We start from the raw sequence: 16,071 nt of genomic DNA on the forward strand, positions 1-16,071 counted from the left end.
TGTCAGCCATGTCAGTCTGACCTACGACCTACGACCTATGACCCCGGGCTGAGATGATCACCACCAACGCTTCTCCTGTGTGATATGCACTGTGTTGTGAATTTGTCTTTTACTACGAAGAGTTCCTCTCAGTAAAATGCTTGGGGTAGTTTAGGACTCTTCTATTTCTGCCCCTGACAAAACTCTCTCAATTCTAACTTAAGCATGTTGTGCCTATCAAAATGATATTGCTACTAGATGCTGTTAGTTTGCTTCTAATTTGTGGAAGTCTTTATTCAATCATCTAAGCTCAATGCTGAGCAGTGGTCTTACTCTCTAGGTAGCAGGTATTTACCTCTTACTCAAGCCAGAAGCCTGGTCATCAGCTCATCATGGTTACCAGCTCCTCCTCCTCCTCCTTTCTCTCCTTTTCCTTCTCTTTTCTCCTCCTCCTTCATCTACTCCTCCTTTCCCTCCTCCTTCTCCTCTTTCTGCTCTTTCTTCTCCTCCTTTCCCTCTTCTCCTTCTTTCTTCCTCTTCCTGTTCCTCTTCCTTCCCCCCTCCTCCTCCTCCTTCTTTTTTCTCCTGAATTCTGATCTCACTACTTCCACAACAGCACCCAGAATGGCTTCCTCTGTGGCCCCTCAAATCTATCTTTCACTTTGTCAAGGAGTGGGGTGCCCCATGAGGCCCATTCAGGAACTTGTTGGTTGGGAGTGTGATAATGAGCATTTTTCTCACCTCACAGCAGGGAGCACTCCTAAGCCCAGCACTTCTGTCATTGGAAAGAGGATCTACTTTTGCTCCATTCTGGGTTACTTAAGAAAAACTGAGAAGTTCGACTTGTACATGCAAACTCTTAGTTTTTAAGTGCTTCCAACTCCTTGGAGCAAGCAAACACTGGGTTTGAGTTCTGGCCTGTGCTCTGTGGTACTGCTCTTTTGATCAGTCCTTGGGGGCACCTAATAGTTACAGAATAACTTCCCACCCTTTTACATAATGTATAATCTACTTGTCTTACTGCAGTTCTGACTTTTCCCCGCTCAGTAACCTCTACGCTGTGAAGAGCCAGTTCTGCAGAAGAGACATTGCAAGAATGAAGCTGTTTGTGCCAGTTAGATTCGGATCATAAGAAGGTAAAGATTATGGGAATCACTAGACAGGAAGAGGTTTTGTCAGCACCAAACCTAAGCTTCCAGGTCAAGATGCAGGGTATATCATGGATTTAAGGAGAATTGGGGAATATGATAAGTTCCCTGGTCACAGTGGAAGAACAGCCCAGGCTGTGGGTGGAAGACGGCAAGGAGGAGGCAAGAAGGGAAGGAGGGTCCAGTGGTTCCTGCACAGGACTCAGTACTTAGAGGATAAGGAGGATGCACATAGCTCTCAGGAAATGCAAATACTTTCTGGACCCCTGTATATGTTCTGAAGCCCTGAACCAAAGGGGAATATCTGGGTGGAAGAGAAACTTCAGGTCTTCCAGAGAAAACATCAAACCTGGTGTTCTACATCCATGACTTTTGAACTAAGGGTCAAGCGGATAAGAAAAGTAGGCCTCATGGTGTCACCTCCACGCTCTGTCTTTCTGAAGTCATTGGGTTACAATCAGGTCTCAAAGTGAGGAAGTATGAGTTCCTATCACAGGGTTAGTAGTAGGGTTGTAATGATGCCCAGAGATCAGGTCCTACTAGCTGTCTTTATAGATTCCAGTGCTGAGCATCCTTAGACCAGATGGGCCACACCACAACAGAGGTGGCAAGAGACGAGGTCGTGCCTAAACAGGACACAGATAGGTTCATAGTGTCTAGCATGCTGGAGAGTTGCCTCCACTAATACGAGACTACACGTGTAGATTCTCAGCCCCAGAAACTTGAGCGAAGTGGGTAATAAAACAAACTGTTAAAGAAACTATTCATGACCCTTATAAAAGACAGCCATGGCCGGGTGGTGGTGGCGCACGCCTTTAATCCCAGCACTCGGGAGGCAGAGGCAGGCGGATCTCTGTGAGTTCGAGGCCAGCCTGGTCTACAAGAGCTAGTTCCAGGACAGGCTCCAAAGCCACAGAGAAACTCTGTCTCGAAAAACCAAAAAAAAAAAAAAAACCAGCCATGGAGATTTTATTCAAAGAGGAAGCACAGAACTCAGTGCAGGGGACCATAGCAGTCAACAGTGGGACCTTGCTGAGGGTTGTGGTCACCTCTGAATCTAACAAGGAGAAGTAAGGATTAGCAGCTAAGGAATGGGGTGGGAAATCATGAATGGAAAATTACTAGGATGAAATATCAGAGAGCAGGGGATTTTTATTCGATGTATGCAACAGAATACTTGCTGAAGGCAGGCCAGAAAGATAAAAGAATGAGAGGAGATGAAGACGGATACCAAAATTTGGAAATTTTTGCTAAACTGACCAAACAAGATTCTGGCTCAAACTAGATTCTACAAAGGCAGGGAGGCAAGAATAGGATCTGGGTCTCATAAAAAAAAGATGATTAGGTCCTGGAGAGATGGCTTAGCCATTAAAGGCTAGGTTCACACCCAAAAATAGAAAGATGACCAGGAGACCTGACCCATATGTGACCAGAAGAGGGTGAGAAAGGGAGATGAGGCAGAAACCCCAAATAATCACCATCTGCTACGCTGGACAATGATGGAGATAAGTATGCGGATCTGGCTAAGACATCATTGCACAGGAAGACGGACACTGCCTATGGAAGACAATCCCGCTTCAGCCAGGGATCGGCAGCAAAGCCTGAGTTGGCTTAAGCAATGGAGTCAGTTCTGTTTCTGCAGATAACTGCCTGATTTGCGTCGACTAAAGAAAGCAAACTCTGCAGTCATTCCCCACACTCTTTTCCTATCCCTAGCCACACTTCTTCCAGTCACAAGTTATTGTTTCTCCCTGAAGTCACTGCCAGGACACTCTGCTCCCTTGTGTATTGTCTCCCGAGAAGGACTGACTTCAAAGGCTGGGCACAAATACTTTCATATTTGAATTCCCTCAAATCAGCACAGTGCCTGGCAGATAGTAGGCACTCAAGGAATGTCAGGTGAAAATATGAATAAAAGCATTCCAGTACTCATGGCCAAACCACAAGGGGAAAAGACCAGTAGTGTGACTGAAAAGCTCAGATAGCTTCCCATCCTGAAGCTTGTCACTTGTCTGAAAGGCTTGACTTCTTGCTCCGAAGCCCCCTCCCTGAGGGCGAGTGAATTGCCTCACTTCCCATTATTCCACTGTAATCCATCAGCTTTATAGCCTTGGTTGGGTAGAGGTAGAGAACAGGGCCCTGGGGAATGCTCACTGAGGGGAGGAGGTCCGCATTCAGCTCTCTGGTCCCCTAGGCATGTCAGTAGGAGGCTTTGTACAGAGAAAAAAGGCACGTGAGTAAACTGAGTGTGTCGGTGAGGGGGTGGGAGCAGAAGCGGCCTCTGATCAATGCACATCTGAGAATTCTGTTCTTAAAATCCATTAATGGTCTGGTCTTGTTTTTTTGTTTGTGTGTTTATTTGCTTTGTTTTATTTTTTAATTATTATTATTGTTATTATTTTTGTTTTCTGAGTCAGGGCTTCTCTGTAACTCCTGGAGACTGTCCTGGAACTCATTTTGTAGATCAGGCTGTCCTCGAACTCACAGAGATCTTCCTGTCTCTGCCTCCCAAGTGCTGGGATTAAATGCATGCACCACTTCCTCCCTACCGGCTGTTGTCTCTTGGAATGTTTCATAATTGCCTATCCCAGGAATTTGTGTTTCATTTTGGCTTGGGTATCACAAATTTTAGCAGTTCATTGCTGCAGGAAGTCTTACAGCTAGTGGTTACCCGCCCACTGGGGCGTGACCTCTTACGCTATAAACCAATGTAGAGCATGCGTTTGCTCTCTCTTTCCGTTTGCTGGATTCAGTTTCTGTTCTCTGTTCAAGTAGATGATTCTGATTTGTGAGTTTACCCCTAAATAAATAACCATCTATTTCTCAATTCTGAGCTAGTGTGAGATTTCTTTTAAGCATCCTTCCACAGTTCATAGACATGACAACAGAGGCAAAGAGGCCTGGGAAGAGTTCATCTTCACTCTTGGTTTTTGCAGAAGGCCCAGTGGGCCTAGCCAGCCAAGGACGGAACGTCCTGGAGGACAGACCAGACCACAGACAACCTCGGAGTGGGCAGTACCTTTTCCTGTGGGATAATTCCATGATAATTACAGGCTGGCTGCTGAGACTTTGGGAGGCAACATCTTTGGGCCCCTCACCGACAACTGTAGCCTTTTTCTCTGCCGCAGCACATAAACACGGCCACTCGGGTTGTAGCATGGGTCATGCCTCCTTTCCCTGAAGCTGGTGACCTTGAGTTGGATGTCTTTCACTAGTGTGTCAAGTCACTTGCCCTTAGTAATAAGCCAGGAAATAGCCAGATGGCAGAGATAATCAGAGCAGGACTATAGGCAAAGAAGTACCTAAAGATGCTGCAGAGATGCTAAAAGTGACTTATCATAAAGTTGAAAACATTAGGTAATAAGCAATAAAAATGCGGTCTGCTGGGAAACAGCCCCCGTCGTGAGTAGCCGATCTGAGAGTTAGTACCAAGAGCTGCTGTCTTTGTTTATACACTCTGGTTATGGCCCCCATTCCTTTCTCATGGTTTGAAACAAAAGATGACAATCCGATTTATCCAATGCACTTCCTCGGGACATTCATCATTAGCAATGTCATCTTCCTCTCCAGATAAGAGTCCCTCTCTTATAACTAGGCAAACACTTGTGCCTTGACTCTGTGTATTGTTTGTTTCTTGCACACAAACTGGACTGAGCAATGATTGAACTCTTTGCTCTCCATCTCTAGCCTGCGGCTGACAAATGGCAATCACTGCAAGAAGGGAAGTCCCCCCCCCCCGCAGTCCCCCACCCCCTTGTCATTGTTATCCACATCTTTTCAGTGCTCCATATTTTTGGCTCTGTGCTAAACTTCAAACAAATCCAAGGATAATTCTTATCCCGGGGCTAGTATTATAATATCTAGAACACGATGGAGAGTATACACGTCCTTGCTCCACCCTGAATGGATGGCCGTAGTCTGAATATAGAAGGGTCACTAGTGATCCAACAGGTGTTTACCGTGCTGCAAGTGTACCATTGCAGAGATCACAGGGGCTCATCATCTTAATTTAAAAGAGTTGAACAGACACAGGGATTTTGCCAATCCTCTAATTAAACGACAGGCTTTCTATTCGGTTGCATATCAACTGGACCGAGTGGCCAAGGGAACTCCTACCCGTTGTTCATGTGTATCTGAGCCTCCTGTGTATTGCAAACCACCTCTCCTTTCATCCTTAATAGACATTTCTCGTTGCAAGCACGGGACAAATATTTGTTTAATGATAAGGGCTATAAATGTAAATCTTGTGCTTCCAAACAGAAATATATTTTACCTGAGTTTTTTGAGTGCTATGGAAATTGGTGAGAAAGCATCATTTGTTCCCGCTGAAATCATAATTTGAAACGAAGGTGAGGAGGTAGCTCCTTTTAAAGCCCCCTTTTCCCAGGATCCTTTCTGATCTCGCTCCTCCCTCTTAGGACCTGTCTCCCTGGGATACACAGGACACAACTGTGTCAGGGACACACTGTGGAGGTTCATCAGGCTCTGATTCGACTCGAGTCTTCTTAAGATTTTCAGTTGTTTATGTTTTCAATTAGATACTGAATATTACATATCACCGTGTTATTTGTGAACAAAATGTGTTTTAATGGATTTCTCTTCTCATTCATCGGCTCAGCCCCTTGGGCCCCTTATGCCTTTTAACCTCCCCCAATCTAGTCTCCTTTTCGATCTCACGCCACATGTGACCTCTGGTCATCCCACAACTCTACCTCATCACCTCTTTTAAATCTCTTAGCCTTCTTTCCAGTTTTGTATTTTGTTTGGCTCTTGGCTTTACCCACGTTTATACCCATTTTTATACGTATGTGTAATACATTACAACGATCCACACGTGAGCTATCAACATGCAGGTTTTGGCTTTCTGAATTTAGGTCACTTTTCTCAATATGAAACTTTCCAGATACCTCCGTTTTCTTGCAAATTTTCCAGATTCATTTTTTGTTTATATCTGAACAGTGTTCATGTATTTGTACAATATTTTTATTATCCAGTCATTTGCAGACATCCATCAGTGGAAATGGCTCCTCCTTGTCCCAGGAGGTAGCTGGAGACATAGAGCCTTAGAAGCAGCTGTATTTATTTGTTGCTCCTACTCACTGGCTTGGTCTGTTCGCCCAGCTTGAGCAACACAGTAAGAGAAGTTGAACATTTCCTGTAACAGCCTATTTAACTTTGGGGGGGTGGGTGGGAAACAGGTATCCCTTATGGTTAGTGAAAATGTCTATTTTATTTTCAAATTCCTAAACACTGGGTTTGAACCTGTAGGTGACATTTTTATCCCCTTCGTTCATATGCCCAGACCTTCCCGTTGGCTGGATAAGGAAGAAAGTTAGTGAACAATGGAAAGCTGGAAAGGGCCCAGGTTATGAGCAAGCTGGAAAGCTAGGATACTCTACCAGTCATAGGGGGCATGCTTAGCAAAGGGAGCAGATTCAGAAGGAAGCTGATGAGTTCAAGTTTGAACACATGCATACTCATAGTCATGAAAGAAACAACTAAGAAAACCCAGTAGGTAATCTGAGAATTCCAGGAGGAAGTGGTAAAATCAAGGAAAAATGAAGTCATTCATGATCAAGAGGTAATGAAAGAAGGCAAATATGAGATAATTATAGCCCAAGGCAGTTATCACATCAGTGAGTTATAAATAGGCGGACAGGATTATGACTATAATAGTGGGTAGGGGAAGGCAGATGGTGATATTAAACGAGTAATCCCATCAGGAGGAACTGGAATGTGAAATTTGCCTGGATGACTGATGAGGAAATAAAACGCTAAGTGGGAAGGAGAGAGTGTCACCCGCAATTCGCCTGAACCTGAGACCTAGCCACACTGTGGGTGTGGCAGACTAAGGGAATTCACACCTAACATTGATCTTTATTTGCCCAGTGCATTCTTAAGTACTATAACCTGATAAGGTGATGGGAACCAGCATCCCCACGTTTCACAGTTGGTAATCACTTGTTTGAAGTGAGAGGATGAGTTAATGAGTGTGATTTTTTTTTTCCTACTCTAGTTCATTTCTGCTTTCCCAGGATACTGCTCTCGTTCTCCGGGCTCTAGAACATTCTTCTCCAGTCCTAACAGTCATTCTCATCTTCGCTAGGGCAGCCCTGACTACTTGTGAGATACACTCAGGATTGAGCCCCCTGACTTTCCCATATGGAGGAGAAGGTGATCAAAGTCGTTGGATCCTCACCCGAGATTCCAGCCAGTTCTTCCCCCCCAGCTGTACCTGACTCTAGCCATGCTGCGCGTGTCTTGGTCTGAGAAGTGTGGAAGAAGAGGGACTTCATCTGTGTGTCTAACGGAAGCCATCATTGGTGCTAGAGTGAGGATTTTGGTGGTCTGGCTTTTGGGGGATCACCCATAATCTTGTAAATAACCCTCACCTACCTGTGTTTTTTAAGTGAGCCAAACAAATGGTTCAATTTATGGAGTTCGGCTTTAGTGAAATACCTACTTTAATCTCTTGTTGGTGGTGCCCTAGCTTGGTTTGTTAAGTCTCTTCAGCCAAAGTTTACGGAACAGACCAAGAGGCAGAAATTCCCTGGGAAAACATCAGTTGACAGGATTTAGGCACTTTCTTCTCATTTCTAGTACCTGGCCTGCTGTGTCTCTTTGGAAGGCTAGCTATGTGGACTGATAGACCAAGGTCACAAATAGGAAGAGGTTAGTTCATTTCCTACATTCAGTTGATGTTTGTCAAGATCTGTAAGAACCTAAGTCTGAGTCACAGAGAGAAGGGCTCCAAATAGCATCTGGATAACGTTCCCTAAGATGAGGCCCAGTGGGTGAAGGGGGCTGTTATTTAGGATGAGGAGCGATATCTTCTTTCCTCTGTAAGAGTTCAGATCTCCCTGCACTGGACTTCGGGGGCCTGTTCTCTGTGTTCTTGACTTAGATTGGAGAACATCAGATAACTCAGAGGGATGCTGGTGACAAGTGCTAAAAGTGTACCTGGAAAGGGAAGTTACACAAAGGTGCAAGAGTACACATTATGCTTTTATATACATAATACCTCATATTGAGTCTTCAGCTGTGGTCAGTCAAGAATCAGGAAGAATTATAGAAGGCTTTGAAATGCACAATACAGCTACTGTCCTAAGTGATACACCCTCGTGGGTCTTCTCGGCATTTTGTTTGCCTTTGAACTATTTTAAAGCTCTGTAAGTTGTAAAACACTGAGAGTAATGAATGAATCTTGCAAATTAAGATGTCCTGTGGAGATGTAGTCAGCTATGACCTGCATGTGTGGGCCAATCTTTTGTAATTCTTTCTTCGTAAGGGACAGTGTTGCAGGAGGTTTGTTCTCACAGTCAGTTCTACATTGACAATAAAGTTAAACCTTGAATCAGGGGACAGAGTACACATTCGGCTGGCCAAGATAAACCATGGAGCTCTTGGAGGACTCAGATTAGGATAAAGAGATACAGGGAGAAATAAGGAGGGGTTTAGAAAGATTTTTCAGGGCTTTTCATACTGGGAAATATGGAGAGTAGGGTCAGACGATCATTCCTCCACTGTTATTTGCATTTTTCAGGTATAGGTAAATGCTTTAGGACTGTGTACACTTGAATTGGTATTCTCGTTTGTGCTGGTTGTAACTTGTGACTAAATCATAGCTTGAGTTAGTAAAATCTTAAACATGTGATATCATGATTTTTTTGCAAAATGTATCTGTTAACACAAGGGAATATTGACTTGAAGCTTCACAACATATGACCTCGCCATCTCCTCAGGTCTGGTCTGTTTCGGGTGACTGAGAGTCTTTATTTCGATGGATATCTTCCACTGTGCCCTCCTGAGGCAATACCTTGATGGGAAGAAGGTGATATTCCTGGGACGTCTAATAGTGGAGCTGACAAGACAAGGGATCACCAAGTGCTTGTGTGGCCATTTGTTCATCATACCTGTGACACCTTCACAGGAGGCCATGGATCCATGAAACCTCCATCTTCCTTCTCAGCGCATTATCTTTGTACCTCTCAATTTCACCCTTGGACATTTTTAACTCAGTCTGTTCAGCCATAGAGCCATGGAGAGCAACCTCAAGCTAAATGACCACCGCCCTCCACCAACACTACCCAACAGATCTGTGTCTCAGAAGTGCTATATTCAAATGAATTTAGCCTTTTCCGTACCCACAGGGATATTTCCATCATTAAAGTGACAGGTTACACATTTGAACCTTCTGCCCAGTTTCTCTCCCCTCCCCACCATCCATCAAGAGCATCTGGGCAGGAACCCCACTTCTTGGCTTCTGACAGCTTCTCCTCTATGGTATCCACTATACCTTCTAGCTGTCACTCACTGCTACCCATAATACTTGGGAATGTGATATACAAAGAAGGAGAATGTGAAAGCCATCAACATAGCTACAAAACATTATTAATGCTATAGAGGCCGTGGAAGGCCTTGGAAGTAAGAGTCATCATAATAGGCAGGGCCCCCCCCCCCCCCGGAAGACAGGGACAGTGGGTAAGAGGGTGGCTTGCTCACTGCTAAGGCAACCCTTCCTGGGAAGGCATTCAGTGATCTGAATGTGGAAATATTTCCCCTTTCTCTCCCAGAGACCGGCAATGTGCCTTCCTCACAGGAGTTTTGAACATTGAATGCTAGGTCAGATATGATCATCCTCTGCATGATCTATCAACATGGAAAGCTCACTCAGATTTGCACAGAAGTTTGCAGTGAAAATGATGGGCATTGTATAATTCAAGTAGTAAATTACTTTTTAAAATGCAGTCCAATTGCTATTGACCCAGTCATGATTCCCTATCAAGTACATGACGTTATAACACGCACACACACACACACACACACACACACACACACACACACATTCACGCTGGAATTAACTGGCTGACTTGTTCTTCATGTGGAATATATGTGTTCAACTCACTCTCACAAGAAGTCATAAGGAGCAGAGGATTCTGACCATTAATGGTAAAGAGATATCCAGAAGGCCTAACTCCTCAGCTGCTTCTGCTCTGCCAGTTTTTTTTTTTTTCATTCTGGAAAATAAACGTCAATGTTTGCCTTTCTTCACCAGACCCAGAGGTGCCCATGAGCCTCTCCCTCTAAATCAGAACTTTGACTCAGAAATATTATTTTATCTGAAGTCATAGAATATCCGTCATCATCGCTGCCATTTTTAAAGCTCTCTTTTGTGCCAGGCACTAAGAACATAAAATGTGGGAGGAGAACACCTCTGCATTCCAGGAGGATGTGCTCTAGTTAGACAATAGCTTCCTCTCTTGGAATCTGCGTCACTGCCTTCAGGCAGTTCCTGGACCTCAAGGCTCTGCTTGGCCAAAGAATCCCAGATTCAGCCCAGTGGAAGCTGCAGTGGGATTGCCATTGTTTCCTGGACACCCCGACTGCTTCTCTTCTGAGATACACACTGAACTGTGTTGAGCACTGGTCTCTGTGGCATAACAGCCTTGTGTGGTAGATCTAGCTGCCCACAGCTGTCAGCTTCTTGAGAAATGGTTTGTTTAGACCTTCAAATGTCTAGGAAATGTCTAGGAAAACTGGACTGGATCCAGAGAGGCTCAAATCCACGGTCTCTCTTTTAGTAGCAATAAGCTTGTTAAAGGTCGTCATGATCACATCGTGGAATGGAATGACCCCAGGGACACTCGTGCTGGTGATGCTGACACTTGCCCATCATTTGACTGTTGGTGAGTCTGACTTACAGACTAAAGGGGTGTGTGTACCTCTGCTGTCCTATCCAAATTCAGGCGTTGACTCTCTCATTGGCATTGAGATCATGCTTGGAGGTGTCTGGAGGTGGAGCCTTTGGGAGGAAATTAGACAATGAGATAGAATTCTCATCAATGGGGTAAGTGACCTTATGAAGGCAGAAGATGCTTCGTAGATGATGTTGTCCCTCATGTCTGTACACGACCAGGCATGATTAAACCCATTTTGTCCTTTGACACAGTCGAATATAGTAAGCCCATGGGTAGTGTTGCCTTCCACTGCTTGCAGATCAGTTGCCAGAGGTGGCAAGACCCTTCCTGGCCTGAGCACTGGAGAGAAAGGACTTGACTATGAGGGCTAGCACTCTCAGAAATTATTCCAGGATTCATTGCCAAGCTGCAATTTTCCCTGCCATAATAGCCCTGGTGTCACGCCTGGCTGTTGGGCGAAATTTGATGATGAGAACTCCATCCTAAACCACACAGGTCCTGGCATGCCATCCCTGGCAAATGCTGAGACAAGGGCAAAGAGTCCCTAAGTTTTCTTCTGCACCGTCAAGATTGTGTGGTTACACGGCAAGCATGTGGGCTTCAGGAAGGCAAAAGATCCGGGTGGCCTTGAGAAAAGGTAAACAGTACGTTGGTCCAGAAATGGTAAAAATAAAACCAACAAGGTCCCGACTGCTGATGGAGGATATCTTTACACTTCTGACTTTTGTTTACCTTAACCGCTAGGCCAGACACAGGCTGCCGAGCGCACCCTTCCACCGGATCTGGGGTCCTGACGTGAGACTTAGGTTTAAATAGAGTGCAAGAGATGTGAAAAAAGAAAAGAATTCCTCCAAGGTGTGGCTCTGCCCACCATTTCTGCCTAGGCTCCCCTCTCCCCTGCAAGATGATCTGACAACTTGTCAGAACTGCATGAAGTCACTTTCCAGGAGACAAGCTACCACCCCTCCCCTGGCCCCCAGCCTTTTCCTCTCCTAGTGTGAGATTCCTGGGGAAATTCCAGTTTCCTGGGGTCCATTGTTTCCCTGGTCTAGTAGGCAAAGGGCTGGGCGCCAGTAGCTCTTTAGAATACCTTCCTTCTTGTCAAGAAAGCTCCACCAGCACCAGGGCACATGCACCAGAGAGCCTGCTTTTACACGTCAGGAAATTTGGACGGCAAGAGCGAATGTGAAGAGGCCTGACTGTTTAAACACAGCTCAGCCAGTCAGGCTGGAGGACCCGTTTTCCTTCTCAGAACAGTGTAAAGCTGTTCTTTCCCACCCTCTACTTTAGGAATTACTAGCAAGCATGTCTGAGGTCAGCTGCTCGCATCACCCTGCGCTCCCCACACTGCTGTCCACCTCATCTCCACCTTTCCGTTTATTTCGTGCCTTTGCCCAGAGCAGCACCTGGCATGGAGCACGTGAGGAGGCTCACAGTGGTTTCCAAGAAAGGCGTGTTAAAGGGCCGCGCAAGGGCCGCGCATGGTCCTTCCACAGAACTCAGAATCCATAGTGGAAATGAACGTAGTGTATGAAAGCAGAGGCTGAGGGGGGACTTCTGGGCAAAACTGCATCCTCTTCAATTTAAGAGAATAACCACAAAGAAGAGTATTCTCTGGAAGCCTCATCCTAGGAGCCTGGTGCTAGCGTGCCTGTGCTAACAGAGGGTGCCTGGTAGGTACTCCAGGTCTCCAGGGTGACCTCTGCAGGAGCAGCACTGCAGCACGCAGCAGATGTGTGGGCCACACCTTCCAGACCTCCATTTTACCTCCTCACCCTGGTCCTAGCTTTGTTGAAGTAGGATCAAGAAAGCTAATCCACCATATTCCCCATTTGTTAGGTTTCACCAAGACAAAGGACTAAGGTGCCTATCTAACTTACCAAAGCAGACACTGGCTGCCAGGTTCTTCCTGCACTCCTCAGTCCCTACCTTTTACAGGGATCCTGACTGGCATATTCTGCCCCCTACCCTAAACTGGGGTGGGCTGCCCGTCCCTATATAATCCAACCATTTTGGTTACCTGCCCTTTTTCTGTCTACTCTAAGCTTCCTGGCTGCTGCCTCTGGTTCCCTCCTTTCCCCTCTCCCTTCCCCTCTTTCTTTTTCCTATGGGACACAGCTCAGTCTGGTCACATCCACTCCTCCACTCCGGACTCTCCCAGATGCCCCTGCCTCTGACTATGCTCTCCCACATATCTATAACAAACCTTCTCCATTATAGATAGAAGCAGTCATGTTCATTCCATTTTTTTAAATTTCCTTTTTTTCTTTTAAATTAACACTTACTAGCTGGGACAGTTTAGAAGTCATTTTGTTTTTGCCTCTCTCAGCATTCACTTTGCCACCTGTAAAACAAGAGCTATAATAATAGGTGGCCTGACTCCCTCATAGCTCTCTGTAGATAAAAAAAAAAGTAAAAATGAAAGTACTTTGTGAATTGAAGTGTTCTGCTTATCTACGGTGTCTTCACGCACACTCAATCTCTTGGCTGATTTAAGTTATAGAACTCTTTGAAATATCTCAGGGGTTTCCTGGAAGTCCTCGCACCCTGGTAGAATTTGCTCGTCTGGGGTTTAAGCCGTGCTGGGAGACTCTCCTAACGAAATTGTCTGTCGGCCTGTGGCTTCTACTTTTTCTGTATCTGTAAAATGAATGTATAATGTGCCTTAAGGCCAGTAAGCAATAACCACATCCCTTTATCTCTTAGTTCTGAGAAGGAGGTCAGATTACCGACGCCGTGAGAAAGGAACCATCTTGGTTCCTTTTCTTGCCAAAGTCAAGTCATTCCCAGAGGTGCGCAGTGAGGCTAACCTAGCCGAAGTCAAGTTGTTCCTGGCCGTGTGCAGTGGGGCTAACCTAGCAGTTACTCCAGTGACTCAAATGCAAAAGCCAGCAAGTCTGCTGGGGCTCAGTGAGTTGGAAATGGGAGTAACAGATAGTTCCTTTATAATAACCCGTGGGAAAGGGTGGAGAGGAAATGCGCTACGATATCTCAGAGTGACCTGGAGAAACGGCTGTGCGGGGCCGGTGAGTGGAGGTGAAAGATAATGAAAACCGATGAAGTCTAGAGAGATAATGAAAAACAGAAAGAGAACAAAAGATGAGGGAAAAAAGAGGACGCCCATTCAAGAGAGGATGCCCCCTTCCGGAGATGAGGGGGAGGGACAAAGATGTTCAGTTGGAAGCTCGGCCCAGACACCACTCCCCCCTCTGCTTTCCAAACCACTCTCCTCTCAGAAAGCCCATCAAACAGTGGCTCCTCCCTCAGAACTGTTGAAAACCACACCTACAAGGTATTTAAGCTTTTTTCTAGAGAGCAAGCACGTGGTGATTTCCTCAGGTCTCCTCTCCCTGTCTCATCTCTGGGGTCCAGAAGGGTCACCCACAAACGTTTTTGCCCAATAAACCTGGTATTTTATTTTTAATTTGGCTTGATTTGGCTTACTGCATCGACAGAGAGACTTAATATCGGGGTACAGAAACCTTTCAAAGACCTTGTGACATTGAGGCTTTTCTAACTATGGTTATGCCAAGTTATATGGTTATGGTTAGTAACATGTAGGAAGTATAAGCTCTGCCATTTCTGTCTCACATCAGGGAAATGGACACAAAAATGTTGAGCAGTTTTCCAAGGGATGTACATCCAGGGTCCACCCGAAATCTGAACCCAGGTCTTTAGCCTGGCTCCAGCATCTATAGTCTTAATGACCTCAGCTACCTAGGGCGATATTTTATTCCTTAAAGTCGTTGTTTATCCTGAGACATCTCTTGTGGGGTAAGTGGGAAAGATGGACAGCATAATCCTGGTCCTGCCTTCTGAGTTGTCTTGAAAAGAGAAGAAAACAAGGCGGCACCTATAGCATCCCTAGACCCCTTTCCCTTACCTTCAGCCCCAGGAGTGGACAAGGTTGGCATGTGCTTTGTAAGTACAGCCAACGCACCAGGAAATAAAGACTGAGCTATTCCGGTAGACTTGGGAACCATGGGTCCAGTACATTTGAATAATGATTTACCCTTTAGAAAGTTTATTCATATTAGTTTTCCCATTTGAGTTTCCTAACAGCTTAGGTAAAGAAAACGGTATTATCCCATCTTAAAAATAAGAATTAGAAGAGCAGAAAGTTCTCAAAGGGGGAGAAGTGGAGTTTTTTGTTGTTGTTTTGTTTTGTTATTGTCAGCCTAAATGCCACTGCTCTTGGAGCCACGCGCTTTGGCTTCCTTTGATGCAGATGTCAATATACATGCATGCATGTGTTTTCAGAACTTTAAAGTGATTAAGAGCACTGGCTGTTCTTCCAGAGGACTCAGCTTTGATTCCCAGCACCCACGGAGTAGCGGCTCTAGTTCCAGGGCTCCAATGCCCTCTTCTGGCCTCCAAGGGCACCAGGTACACATATGGTTCCCATGCACACAGGCAGGCAAAATACTGATATGCATAAATAATAAAATAAATAAATTGATAAATAACATGGTCAAAAAATATTATTTTGAAATTTATTTGGCCAGACATGTGGATTTCTGTCAAGCTTAGCATGTTTTCTGGGGGTAAAAAATGGCTAGTCTGGGAATTTTGACACAGATTTGGGGACTTGGCATTATTGCGACCGAGACTCTGGGAAATGGCTTTTCCTCCTTCATTTGTTTACTTTGTGAGCTTCTGTGTTCAGTTCCCCAGACTGGAAGGCTCATTATTTCACGCTCTGCTGGGACCTTCGTGAAATTTCCCTCTTGAGGAGTCCTGTATTAGTCATCATCCTTTGCTTGAGTTTTGGAAATGTCTCATATGCCCTTCTCAGTGGCACAGAAAGAAATCCCTGCAGGGAATGCCCACAGTCCCACGCAGACAAAGATCACAAGTGCTGGGATGCAGTGACTAAGCCCCCCCAAGGAATGCTGAGATGGGAAAAAATGGACAGGAACCAGGGTGTCCTGTGAGCCTCCCGACCACTTGCTCTTCACATGTCTTCTGATTTCCTACAGGCATTTTTAATTTATTTATTAAAAATTTCCACCTCCATCCCTCCTCCCATTTCCCCCCTCCCCCTCCCTCTCCAGTCCTAAGAGAAGTCAGGGTGCCCTGCCCTGTGGGAAGTCCAAGGCCCTCCCCTCTCCATCCAGGTCTAGGAAGGTGAGCATCCAAACAGACTAGGCTCCCCAGAAGCCAGTACATGCAGTAGAATCAAAACCCAGTGCCATTATCATTGGCTTCTCAGTCAGCCTTCCTTGTCAGCCACATTTAGAGAGTCC

This window comes from Arvicola amphibius, chromosome 8 (assembly GCF_903992535.2).
Source record: "Arvicola amphibius chromosome 8, mArvAmp1.2, whole genome shotgun sequence".
In the NCBI taxonomy this organism is placed as follows: Eukaryota; Metazoa; Chordata; class Mammalia; order Rodentia; family Cricetidae; genus Arvicola; species Arvicola amphibius.